We start from the raw sequence: 12,032 nt of genomic DNA, 5'->3' as shown, positions 1-12,032 counted from the left end.
TCTGTAAAACATTACAGAAAATCCCGAACGAACTTTTTGGCCAAACCAATAGTACAACAAAGTCAGGAGCAGACTAAAAATTGAGTTGTTCTCTATTATAACAAACATCAAAGAGGTTTGCAAAAACGTTAAAACAATGCTACTCTTCTCACTGATTTGGGGGCGGGGGTTGGGAACATACTGTTATTTTTCATTAAAAGTGAACTATGTAGGTTAAGGGGTTTTTAAAAATAAATTTATTTATTTTATTTTTTATTTTTGGCTGCATTGGGTGTTCGTTGCTGTGCGCGGGTTTCTCTAGTTGCGACGAGCGGGGGCTGCTCTTAGTTGCAGTGCGCGGGCTTCTCATTGCGGTGGCTTCTCTTGTTATGCAGCACGGGCTCTAGGCACACAGGGCTCAGTAGTTGTGGCTCGCGGGCTACAGAGCGCAGGCTCAGTAGTTGTGGCGCACGGGCTTAGTTGCTCCGCGGCATGTGGGATCTTCCCAGACCAGGGCTCGAACCCGTGTCCCCTGCACTGGCAGGCGGATTCTTAACCACTGCACCACCAGGGAAGCCCCAGGTTATGGGTATATTATTGCTATTTTAAAATAAATATTCTAAATGTCTCTCAGTTTTAAATTCTAATACAGTGAATAATAATAGATACAACGCACAGACCCCAAACTCTTTGGGACTCTCGGTGATTTTTAAGATTGTAAAGGGGTTCTGAGACCAAAAAGTTTGAGAACCACTGCTCAAACTAAGTGCTTCCTGAAATTTCCCCCCAAACTGAACTCCATGTGGGAATGGCTCCTAAGATACTGGAAAAGTTTAGAGGCATCATTGAGTTCCTAGGAAAATGCCCTATGCAGGACTCTTCTCGCTCTAAGGATCTCAATTTCCTGTGTATTTCACAGCCATATTGAAATTATTTGCAGAGATTTTTAGAATTATACGAACTGGCACCGCAAAATGGGCCCATTATTCAGATGGGAAAAATAAAGGTAAAAAGTTGAGACAGTGCCAAAGAGCAGATCCTGGGTGGATCCACCCTGTTATGGGGGAGGAAGACCCCAGTTCTCCAAACTTCCCGGGAGCCTCTGCAGCCCAGGAAGCTGTGCAGGACCTGGCTTTTCTCATGACACATCCATGGTTTGGCCTGTGGTCTCAGCTGCAATCATCATGGGAATAGCTTGTAGTATTCTGGCCCCTGTTCATTTCCGTCACCACTGAAAGCAGGAATTATCCAAGTGGGTGGAAAAAGAAAATGTGAACAATTTAAGAAACACGACAGAAGACGTAAACAAGAGCCTGGCCGCCCCCTGTTTGCTTCTCCCCAAATTTGTTTCCAACCTGGTGCTGTTCATCCGAGGTGTGATTGATACCAAGGCCTGAAATGCAAGGATGATTTAAAGTGACAGCCGGGGCCCATTTCACTGCAGTCTGAAAACTCCAGCGTCCCTGAACCCACCCCGTTACAGCCCAGGCTCAATTTCCCACACACAGCACTGAAAAATGATTCCCAACACCAGACCGCAAGGGGCTTTTTATCTTTGCTGTCAGCCTGAAATACATTCAGAACTCAAAGCAATTATGGAAACATTTGGGTCTCCTGAACTTTTCGCTGTTGGGTTTCTCTACCAAATAAAATGAAATGAAGCTTAGTTCTTTGGGGATTAATATAAACAAAGATCATAAAGGCATCTAGTGAACGGGGTAGGGGGCGGAGATCACAGGCTATGAATGACCAACCTCACTTGCATTCAGCACAAGCACATCTTGCTTCGTGGGGGAATCAGGGGCTCTAGGAGAGGGCCTTGCTATGAATACGGTTAATTTTTCTAATCAGAACCCAGGAAAATGTTGTTTCAGCTCCCCCAGCCTCACTCTGCCAACCTACATCTTCAGGGTCCTGAATAGCACCGAATGCAAATGTCCTTTTTTTAAAAAAAAAAAAAGAAAGAAGGTGGTCAGAGGGTCTAGAGGGAAGCAGGGAATTTTGAAGTATGCAGTAAGTCAACAGACCCCTCAGCAGTGGGACAGTAAAATTTCACAGCCAGGCTTTGATCTGGATTTCAGAAAAATGAAGCCATAAATGTAGAACGTTTTATGAACCCAGAAATAAGAAACTCTTTGTCTTTTATCTAAAACGTCTACTGAGAAAAATCAGAGGATTATCTAAACGTCGAGCTCATTATATTTTATTTGTGGCAGGGTAAGGAGAGATCACAAAAATATTTACTGAGGTTTATTTTAACTCAAAATAAACTAAATGTCGTTTAATATATATATATGTGTGTGTATATATATATATATATATATGTGTGTATATATATATATATATATATTCTTCAAACGGGTTTCAGTGGACAAATCCATCAACCCAAATAGGTAGAAATGAATGCCTTTTCTTGCTGAGATGGAAATTTCCCCTCTGAGGCTGCCCTGACTGCCATGAAAGTTTCATTCTGTTGTCAGCTCTGCAGGTGAAAATCCTCTCTCCACCCTTTGCTACCTGCCAGCTATCCCAGAATGATGGTAAAAGCCACACCGTGATAGGTGACATCACAACCCGAAAACCAGCCAGACCCCTCATCAGCACCCTACATACATCACCGCTTTTATGCTCTCTGAACCCAGTACCCGATTTAATACTTGTCACGTAGTAGATGCCCAAGAACACCAGCCACCTGACTCTTCTCACTGGAGTTCGGTCCTCTCTGGACAGGTGCCACTGCACCCAGTTTACAGGTGAACAGACCGAGTACTGAAGAGTTCCCCTAACTTCCTCAGGGCCACGCGGCCAGTATGTAAGCCCAAAGGACTCTTTCTTACAATGCCACTGTTGCTTGTAAAGTTAGCCAAGAGGAGGGGAGAGGTGGGAGCAGACCCGAGGAAGATGAAAATTCTCCCAGAAAATGGAAAGCAGAGAATGGGTGGTCTGAGTGAGTTGCCCAGAGGAGCAGGGCCTCGATATTCCCGGCACCTGGTCCTTGGCACACCTGAGCTTGAGTGTATAAAGGTGCCAGCGTGGCTGGAGAGTGTAGAGGTGCACACTTGGACTCTGGGGACGCTTTAATGCTACTGGATGCAAAGTCAGTGCCCGTCCCGTTATGAACTCGCCTCCGCGGAGCCCTGCGGGCAGCGTCCACCAACTCCAGAGATCAGCCCACAGGGTGCCCCTGTCGTTCCCGAGCTCTGTGCTCCTTTGCATTTGTGCGTATCTGTCGTAACTGCCAGGGTAGGTGCTTCCTTCCACCTCTTTTTGCAAAGTGCTTTGCTCAAGGGTCCCTCGGCAAAGGTCAATGCATTGTCTCTAGACAAGTGCTCTAGTCCTGCAGGTCGTAACCCATTAGTGGGTCATGAGGTCAGGGGAAGCAGCCATATCTGTTTTTTTTTTTAAAAAAAAAAAAAAAAAAAAGAAAGTAGAGCAGGGCAGAATGGAATGGAATGGAATGGGCTAGACCAAGGCACATTTCACATGGTAAGAAGAGGCATCATCTCTGAAACATCTGTTTTGTTGTGCGTGTGTGTGTGTGTGTGTTTGCATGAGTATGCACGTGTGTGTGTGAGTGTAGCCTGGGCACGTTAGTCAGGGCTACACTATGCTGCTGTATTAAAGGGACACACAATATAGTGGCTCAACAAGGTAGAAGTTTGCTTCCCTGTCTGCACCCAGCCAGAGGTAGACAGGGGGCCAGGCTGGGTAGACAGCTGTGCTCTGTGGGATAATCTAGAACCCCAGATCCTTCCCAGGGTGTTCCACCTCCTCTGGGTGTGACCCTCATCAGCCTGGCCTGGCCTGGCCCCCGCCTGCAGCGAGCCGTACGGCCCACAGGAGAGGGTGGAGAGGAAGCGGAAGGCAGGTGCTTTCCTTTTCCAAGGGCCCCACCTGAGGTGCACACACTTCTTCCCACATCCTATAGGCCGGAAGGTAGCCTCCAGGTCATACCCACTTGCTAGGGGAGACTGATGGGAAATGTAGTCTTCCAGCCGAGCAACTGGGTGCCCACTCAAACTTAGGGGGTTCTAGTACTAAAAGCAAGAAAAAGAGAATGGAGGCCAGGTGGCATCCTCCACTGCCCCGGAGACCCAGGTAAAATGACTTCTTATTAGGGATGTGTTTAAAAATGTTTGAAAGCCACTGCCTCATGGACACTCTTTCTTGTCCTTTATGGAAACCCTCAGGATCCCCTGATCTAATGAAAAGGGCGTGATCTGAACTTACGGAGAGTTGGATTGTAGCCTTAGCACTCACTGGTTACGTGTACTCATGCAAGACCTTTGGCCTTCTTGCTCCTCAGTATTTCAGCAGTGAGATGGGGGCATGGTGCCCAGCTCCCTGATTCGCGGGCTCCTTGGAGTGTGAAATGAGATCAGAAAGGCAAAGCATCTCAGCAAAGTGAAGGATGCTCTGAAAGGCAGATGCGATTATCCTCTTCAAATTCCCACTCCGCTGCTAATCAACCATGTACACTTGAGTGAGTTTCCTCCCCTCTGGGTCTCAGCTTTCACTTTTCTGTTGTTGTTGTTTTTGAACCTGATTGGTTTTTTTTTTTTTTCTTCTTCTTCTTTTTTCAGCTTTCGGTTTTAACACAGGAGAGAATCAGATCTGGTGGTCGTTAAGGTCTGACATTTTAGAATCTGCTTTTGCTGTCCCCAGCCTGAGTCTTCTCTATGTGGTCCGAAGCTACTTAACTGTAAGTTTAAACAAATGAGCTGGAATGCTATCAGGACGCTGTCGTTTTTGCCTGAATGCACTGCAGATGAGTGTGTGAAACATTACTGAGAGAAATGTTTATGTTTCAACATGATCATGATAAGACATGGATTGTGGCTGAGTCTGCTGATGTGAAGCCACTGAGGGGGAAGAAAACTGAAAGTGTTTAAGAAAAAGTTTCGCGTGAGGTGAACGTGTGGGAGGACCTAATTTCTAGCCTCCCAACCTCAGATGGTGTTGGAAAAGACAGAGATCGGAGTGGGTGACTTTTTAAGAAGAATGACCATGTGTTAAGAGTGCTTCCTTGCCAGCCCCTCTCTACCCATCTCCCAGAGCCAGCCCAAGACCAGTGAAGCAGGGAGTCATCAGCCAACATTTTTGACAAAAGGCCATGACTTTTGCTCCTATGCCATATCATTATACCTTGAAATTGAGTTCTTGACATGCTGTGCTTGAAATGTACAACTTTTAGCTAATTAGAAGACTAAAAAATGCAACTTAATGAATTCAAGACTTGTTTATGCTAACCTGCCAAGGCGTTTGGCAGTGAAAAAGTGTGATTTGGTGAACATCTGATTACAAGCCGTGCGGAATTCCATGTGCAGAGAGGCTGGGTTGGATCGGATTTTTATTGAAGTATTCTCTAGTATGGGAACTAATTTCCGACTACTTCATAAAGACCCCTAAGCAGGGTTGACAAAGGATTTATCATAATTATTGCTCTGGCCAGGAAAATGATTATAAGTGATACATGTGTAAATTGTGTTTATAAAGTTTCCGAGTCGCAATTAAAACGTGCTGTGATTTTTCTTCCTTTTCCCTTTTTTTCCTCCTAGTGATGACTTGCCTTTTAAAACTTCCTTTTTTCTCCCTCAAATTAATACCTGCCAGAGATTTCCTTTGGCCAGAACAGACTCCCAACACATACCCATACACATTCTTAAGAAGCTTTTGATCTGCCATTTTTTCAAACCCGCCCCCTGAGAAAGTAGTTGAGCTATCAATACTTTACATAACCCTTCTTTCCAAGCCACAAACTCAAAGGAATTTGCAAATGCCATTCAATGCTCCTTCAATGCTTAGCACAAGCCATTTTTTTAAAATTAATTAATTTATTTATTTATTTTGGCTGTGTTGGGTCTTCGTTTCTGCGCTAGGGCTTTCTCTAGTTGTGGCGAGCGGGGGCCGCTCTTCATCGCGGTGCGCGGGCCTCTCGCTGTCGCGGCCTCTCTCGTTGCGGAGCACGGGCTCCAGAAGCGCAGGCTCGGTAGTTGTGGCGCACGGGCCCGGGTGCTCCGCGGCATGTGGGATCCCCCCGGACCAGGGCTCGAACCCGTGTCCCCTGCATTGGCAGGCGGATTCCCAACCACTGCGCCACCAGGGAAGCCCCAGCACAAGCCATTTTTAAATCATCGAGTACACTGAGAACACGTCAATAAAAGAACAGAATGGGGTTCAGAGGGCCGAGCAAAAGGACGATAGGAAGAAGAAAGGGATGTGTTAAGAGGCAGGATACAAATATCACTCCAGGGAGCTCCCTGGCGGTCCAGTGGTCAGCACTCAGCTTTCACTGCCGAGGCCCAGGTTCAATCCCTGGGTGGGGAACGAAGATCCCGCAAGCTGTGCAATGTGGCCCCCACCAAAAAAATCACTATATTGCTTTTTGGGCATAAAGTTCTGTACACTTCTACTAGAGCAAACTTAGTTATGATGTTATTGTCCATATATGTATTATTTTTGTCTCTTTGAGCTCTCGGGGTCTAAAAGTGTGTATTTAAAAATCTCCAGGACTTCCCTGGTGGCACAGTGGTTAAGAATCCGCCTGCCAACGCAGGGGACACGCACTGTATTGCTTTTTGGGCATAAAGTTCTATACACTTCTACTAGAGCAAACTTAGTTATGGTGTTATTGTCCATATATGTATTATCTTTGTCTCTTTGAGCTCTCGGGGTCTAAAAGTGTGTATTTAAAAATCTCCAGGACTTCCCTGGTGGCACGGTGGTTAAGAATCCGCCTGCCAACGCAGGGGACACGGGTTCGAGCCCTGGTCCGGGAAGATCCCACGTGCCGCGGGGCAACTAAGCCCGTGCGCCACAACTACTGAGCCTGCACCCTAGAGCCCACGAGCCACAACTACTGAGCCCACGTGCCACAACTACTGAAGCCCGCGTGCCTAGAGCCCGTGCTCCGCAACAAGAGAAGCCACCGCAGTGAGAAGCCCGTGCACCGCAACGAACAGTAGCCCCCACTCGCCATAACCAGAGAAAGCCCGCACGCGGCAACGAAGACCCAATAGAGACAAAAATTAAAAAATAAATTTATTTTTAAAATAAAGAAAATAAAAATCTCCTGCTAGTGAACACTAGATGATTTATCTATTCCTCCCCATAATGCTGTCTGTTGTGGATTTATTGGAAGGCCCGTTATAGTATCATAGTTTCTCATCTTTTTTTTTTTTTTTAAAGCAACAAATAAAGACTGCAAGAACAAAAGATTCCGACACCACGAAGTTTGCAACAACTAACCACACCCCTCCCTCACCTCGCCTTTAAAAATGCTTTGCCGAAACCCTTAGGGAGTTTCGGTTTTAGGGGCAAGAGTCACCCATCTCCTTGCTTAGCCCCGCAACAAACCTTTCTCTGCTCCAAACTCTGATGTTTCAGTTTCTTTGGCCTCAGTGTGCATCTGGCACATGAACTCGTGTTGGGTAAAGAATCAGTCTGAGAAACATCTTGTTTTATTTATTTTTTCTTTGAGAGGTGTGCCTTAGTTTCCTCCCAGCTTTATCGAGATATAATTGGCACCTAACATTGTGTAAGCTTAAGGCGTGCAGCGTGTTGATTTGATACCTTTATATGTAGCAAAATGATTACCAGCTCAGCATCAGCTAACAGCGCCTCCAGCCTGGCACGCAGTTACTACTTCTTTTTGTAGTGAGAACACTTAAGATCTACTTTCTCAGCGACGTGCATGATACAGTATTATTAGCTGTAATCCCCCGCTGTTCATGAGATCCCCGGAACTTATGCATCTTACGACCTTTACCGCCTCTCACGGGCTGAGGGGCATTTTGAATCTCCAGGAGGGAGTGTAGCGTTCGGAGCTTTTGCAAACATACTTGGCCCTGGAACTCTGTTTTTCTGGAGCATCTCTTGGGGGGATTATTCCATCAGGCACACTTTGGAGGATGAGCTAAACCTGGAGGCATCTCGGAAAAGATTCTGTGGTTCCATCCTGAGGAGCTGGTGTCTCCCGAGGGGCCAATCGTGAACCGAGCTCACACCCCCTCAGTCACTGCTGATCCCGTGTGCTCTGTTAACTCCTGGACCGTGGATGAATAAGACACAAGGACAGGCCTGAAAACATCGAGACTTCTCATTTTAATGGTAAAAGTGTTTTTTTGGGAGATCGTGTGGCTTGTCCCTTGGGTTTTGCATTAGAAGTCAACACTCTCCCAAGAGGGTGAGCTCAGAGCCCAATCGCCAGAGTTCAGACCCCAGCTCCACGATTCCAACCTGAGTGACCTTGGGACAGTTACACAACCTCTCTGAGCTTCACTTTCCTTATCTGCAAAACGGAGACGTTGACTGTGCCACTTTCACAGGTTGCTGTCGGGATTCAGTGGAGGAGCCACTGAAAGCACTTCCCCTAGAGCCTGGCACTTAAAAAACACTCCGTGAATATGAGCTATTCCAGAGGCTTTTCCTCTATTACACTTTGCTGTGATTCAGAATGGAGCTGAGGCTGCATGGCCTAGGGCTTTCACGTATGAACTTCCAAGCCAGACCACCTGGTGACCTTCAGCAAGGCGCTTAACCCCTGCGAGCCTCAGTTTCTTTGCAGCAGGTGGGATAAGAGCAACCCTAGCCCGCGGGGTTATGGCAGTTCAGTGAGTTAGTATTTGTAAGCGCTGAACCCAGTGCCGTCACAAGGCTTACACTCACTAAACCTCAGCAGGACTGCGCACTCCCCTCTCTTCTGAACACTCCAGAAGCGGATCAGGTGGTCTCTGCAGGCTCTGCTCTTCCGTGAATGATGTCCTCCCGGGGCAGCTCCCCGCAGCCAGGAGCCACGCCGGCCGCATCTCCGTACCTGGCTCCCAGCCCCACGCTGGCTGGGGTCAGGCGCCCAGGAGAGGCTCGGCCCTGACAGTGCACTTTCCCCGAGGGTGCGGGGCCCCTGGCTGTGCCTGTCAGCCGGACTGGCATCCATCACACTCATCATCAGGTCCTGAGGTCCCAGAGGAGCGGAGCGCTGGGCCCCGGAGCATCGGCCGAGGGAGTGGCCATCCTCAAGGAGAGCCGCCGAGGCTGATCATGCTGAGTCCACTCGCCTGGAGCTTGGAGCGCCGGGAGGAGGCGGGCCTGACCTTTCCTCCTGACGTCCTGCCGTCCTGCCGTCTGCGTGAGGTCTGAGAAGCCAGGACCGAGTGTGGCCCTCTGGGATGTCAGCGGACTCTGGTGCTGGCTCTGCTTCCCCGTGGGTGCTGGGCAGGGTCTAAGTCCACAGTGACACCCCCAGGAAGGGTCCTGTCCACTGCCATCGTGTCCTCCAGCTCCTTTCTGATGGGACTTGGGACAAGTCCCGGGCACCATAAGTGTGAAAGGGGCTTAACGACAGAGAACTTACCTCAGAGCCCGCCCAGCAGCCCTCGGCCCCCACAGGTCGTCGGCAGGCCGCATCACACATGCCAGCGGCTTCCTGAGGGCCTTCTCAACCCCACCCAGGACAGGCCAGACGGGCCAAGGACTCAGTGCCCCCAGGAGCATCCTAGGGTGCGTCCCCAGCTTCGGGGCCCTCAGTGGACCCTGCCCTGGCCCGCCCGCATGCCCACAGCAGGAAAGCATCACCAGTGAATGTTTTTTGCCTTTCTGGCTTCCCCGTCTCACTCCCAAGCCGCGTGTCAGGCTCTGCTCTGGGAAGACCCAGACTCAGACGGTGCTGACCCCCTGGCCTCCGGGAGCGCGGGCTCCGTGCCCACCTCCCAGCTGGACGCAAGTTTCCTCCTGTCCTCAGCAGCCGGGCCCTGGCAGTGAGGTCACGTATTCGAGTTTCTTCCCTTGCAACATGAGTGTAATAACGGCACTTCCCTCCTGGTATCAGCCTCAGGACTGACCGAGTCCGAGTACAGAAGGACCAAGAGAACATGTGTGTCCAGGGAACAAGCAGCACACGCAGGGCAGCTGCTGTTATGTGTGCACTCAGCCAGTCGGAGCCTCAGTTTGCACATCTGTGAAACAGGAGAATAATCAATGACAAAAGCCAATACAGCGCTTGCTGGGAACGTGCACAGAGGGGGTTCGATAAATATCAGCTGCTGTTGTAATTGTGATCGTTGACAGCGGCCCCCACTCAGCAGAGCCTGAGGTGCCGGCTGAACCACGGTGAGGAGAAGCTGACCCGCTGCTGCAGAGGTGAGGGCGGGGCACGGATCCAGTCAGTCGCCCAATAGCCACAGGCAGTATCCCCCTGACACAGTTCCTTGTCAGATCACAGAAGGAATGCCGAAGGGGCCAGGGAAGGGGAGATGCTCTGCTAAAAATCACTAAAATAACATCCAACGCTAGAGATCAATATATGCATCTTCAGTTTCACTGTCTGCTTTGTCCTTCAGCAGCACTGAAGTCCCGGTGGCACTCGGATGGCACAGGTGGTGGGCCGCGTGCGACTCCCAACGCAGATGAGAATAGCCCCGCGGGGACCGGATGCGGAGCAGTGCTTTACCGCCACGGTCTCGGTGAGTCCCAGCCAGGTGCCGGGTCGGTGCGAGCGGCTGCACCGAACGGATGTGGAAACTGAGGCTCAGAGAGGTGGATTCACTCGCCCCTCGCCAGGCAATAGCAGAGCAGGGGCTGAACCCGGTCCATCTGAGGACCGCGGAGGAAGGGCTGGAAGCACCAAGGAGGCTCAGGTGGAGAGAGCTGAGATGGAGAGAGCTCTCCACCTCTGGTCTCAGCCAGGGCTCCGCGTGGGCCAGACCTACACCGGAGCCCCTTCTCCCACGGTGGCCACCCTCACGGGCTCCTCCGCCCCTCCCTCCCCTGCAACAAAGCTGGCAATTCCCCTCCCTGAAAAAGAAGGGGGAAAGCATGAATACATTGGCCGGCTCCACATGATAGAATACCGTATTAGTCCCGCCATTTCCTGCTAAGTCACTCTCTTCTTTTACAAAGTGCAGCCACTTACCAGGAAGATGAAAACAAGGACTTCCAGCCACGTAAAAATCTGTGCAATGATCCCACCGTCCCCAGAGCAGGCGGCGAAGGCCACACATGCGCCCACGATGGGCCACCTCCCTACCCCCGAAGGCATGGGCGGGCAGCCAGGGAGGGGACCCAGCCCCCGGCAGCACCCTACACACCCAAGGCAGCCTTCTCCCGCTCTCTGCTGAGCTTGGAAGCCGACCTCCCTGGATGGGGTTCAAACACCTACACATTTTTATCAGCTCTGAAAAAAATGGAAGCGAAGAGTCTAATGGGATTGCTGAGTAGAGATTGAACAGTTCCAGGGGAGGAAGCAATATGGGATAAAAAGAGGGTGTTGAGTTTCAAAGCTCCTAATAGAGCGTTGGCGAAAACGTGCATAGAAAGCACTTGTCCTCAGACTGCCAGATTTCATTACGGATATCTGGTCAGAAGAAGAAGTGAAAATGTCAAGTAGAAAAAGAAATTAGGGTGACCGAGGACTTTCATGGTGGGAGGAAATGTTTAACTAAGTGCATTATTCATTCTTCATTGGCCTCAATGCCAGGGGCTTTAGCTCAGGGTGTGGAGCTGGCAGTAACGTCCAGGCCCAGCGAAGCTGTACAGCTCAGCTTCTTTTCTTTTTCGTAATCTCGGTTAGACAGCTCTGGTCCTCCGGGGTCTTTTGGCTGAGAGCAAATATTCTGCCTCCTCCAGGGAAACTCTGCCTTTTTGCTTGGCAGAAAAAGGGAACTGGTAACCTAATAGAACTTGCGTTTCTCTGGTTACCAGGACCGAGTGAGCCTTTAATCTCCCCTGAATTACCCCATCCCCTGGGATTGGGTGGGAGGTCTCTGAGTCAGTGAAAAGTTCACTGTGGTTTTGACATAGGCCTGCTATTTCTTACGTCTCCAGAGGGGACTCTGTGAGTGAACCATTCTTCAAATCACACAGAAATGCCTGACTTTTTCTTTCCGACTGTGACATACAACAGTGATCTCTCTTCTTATTTGATGTGTTCCAAAATGTCGTCGTTGCTGCAAACTATTTCCCTAACTGATCTGGAATGCAGACTAATTCCCGTGCCCTGAAGTGGTTCATGGGTCCCAAATTTGGAAATCGTTTCATACGTTTAAGACTAGCCTTGT

The 12,032-nt window shown here is 49.5% G+C and overlaps 1 protein-coding gene across 1 annotated transcript in view; it reads left to right on the top strand.

The window, feature by feature from the left end:
* The window catches only part of MTHFSD (methenyltetrahydrofolate synthetase domain containing), a 145,949-nt gene that overhangs the window by 53,755 nt on the left and 80,162 nt on the right, over positions 1-12,032 (top strand). Inside the window, exons 12-16 of the mRNA XM_055079047.1 lie at positions 4,286-4,462; positions 4,563-4,681; positions 7,876-8,088; positions 9,806-10,116; positions 10,317-10,439. The gene's annotated coding sequence lies outside the window, so the exon portion shown is untranslated. The remainder of the gene's footprint in view (positions 1-4,285; positions 4,463-4,562; positions 4,682-7,875; positions 8,089-9,805; positions 10,117-10,316; positions 10,440-12,032) is intronic.

Source organism: Physeter macrocephalus, chromosome 17, assembly GCF_002837175.3.
Source record: "Physeter macrocephalus isolate SW-GA chromosome 17, ASM283717v5, whole genome shotgun sequence".
Lineage (NCBI taxonomy): Eukaryota > Metazoa > Chordata > Mammalia > Artiodactyla > Physeteridae > Physeter > Physeter macrocephalus.
This window is presented reverse-complemented; position numbering and strand designations above follow the sequence as displayed.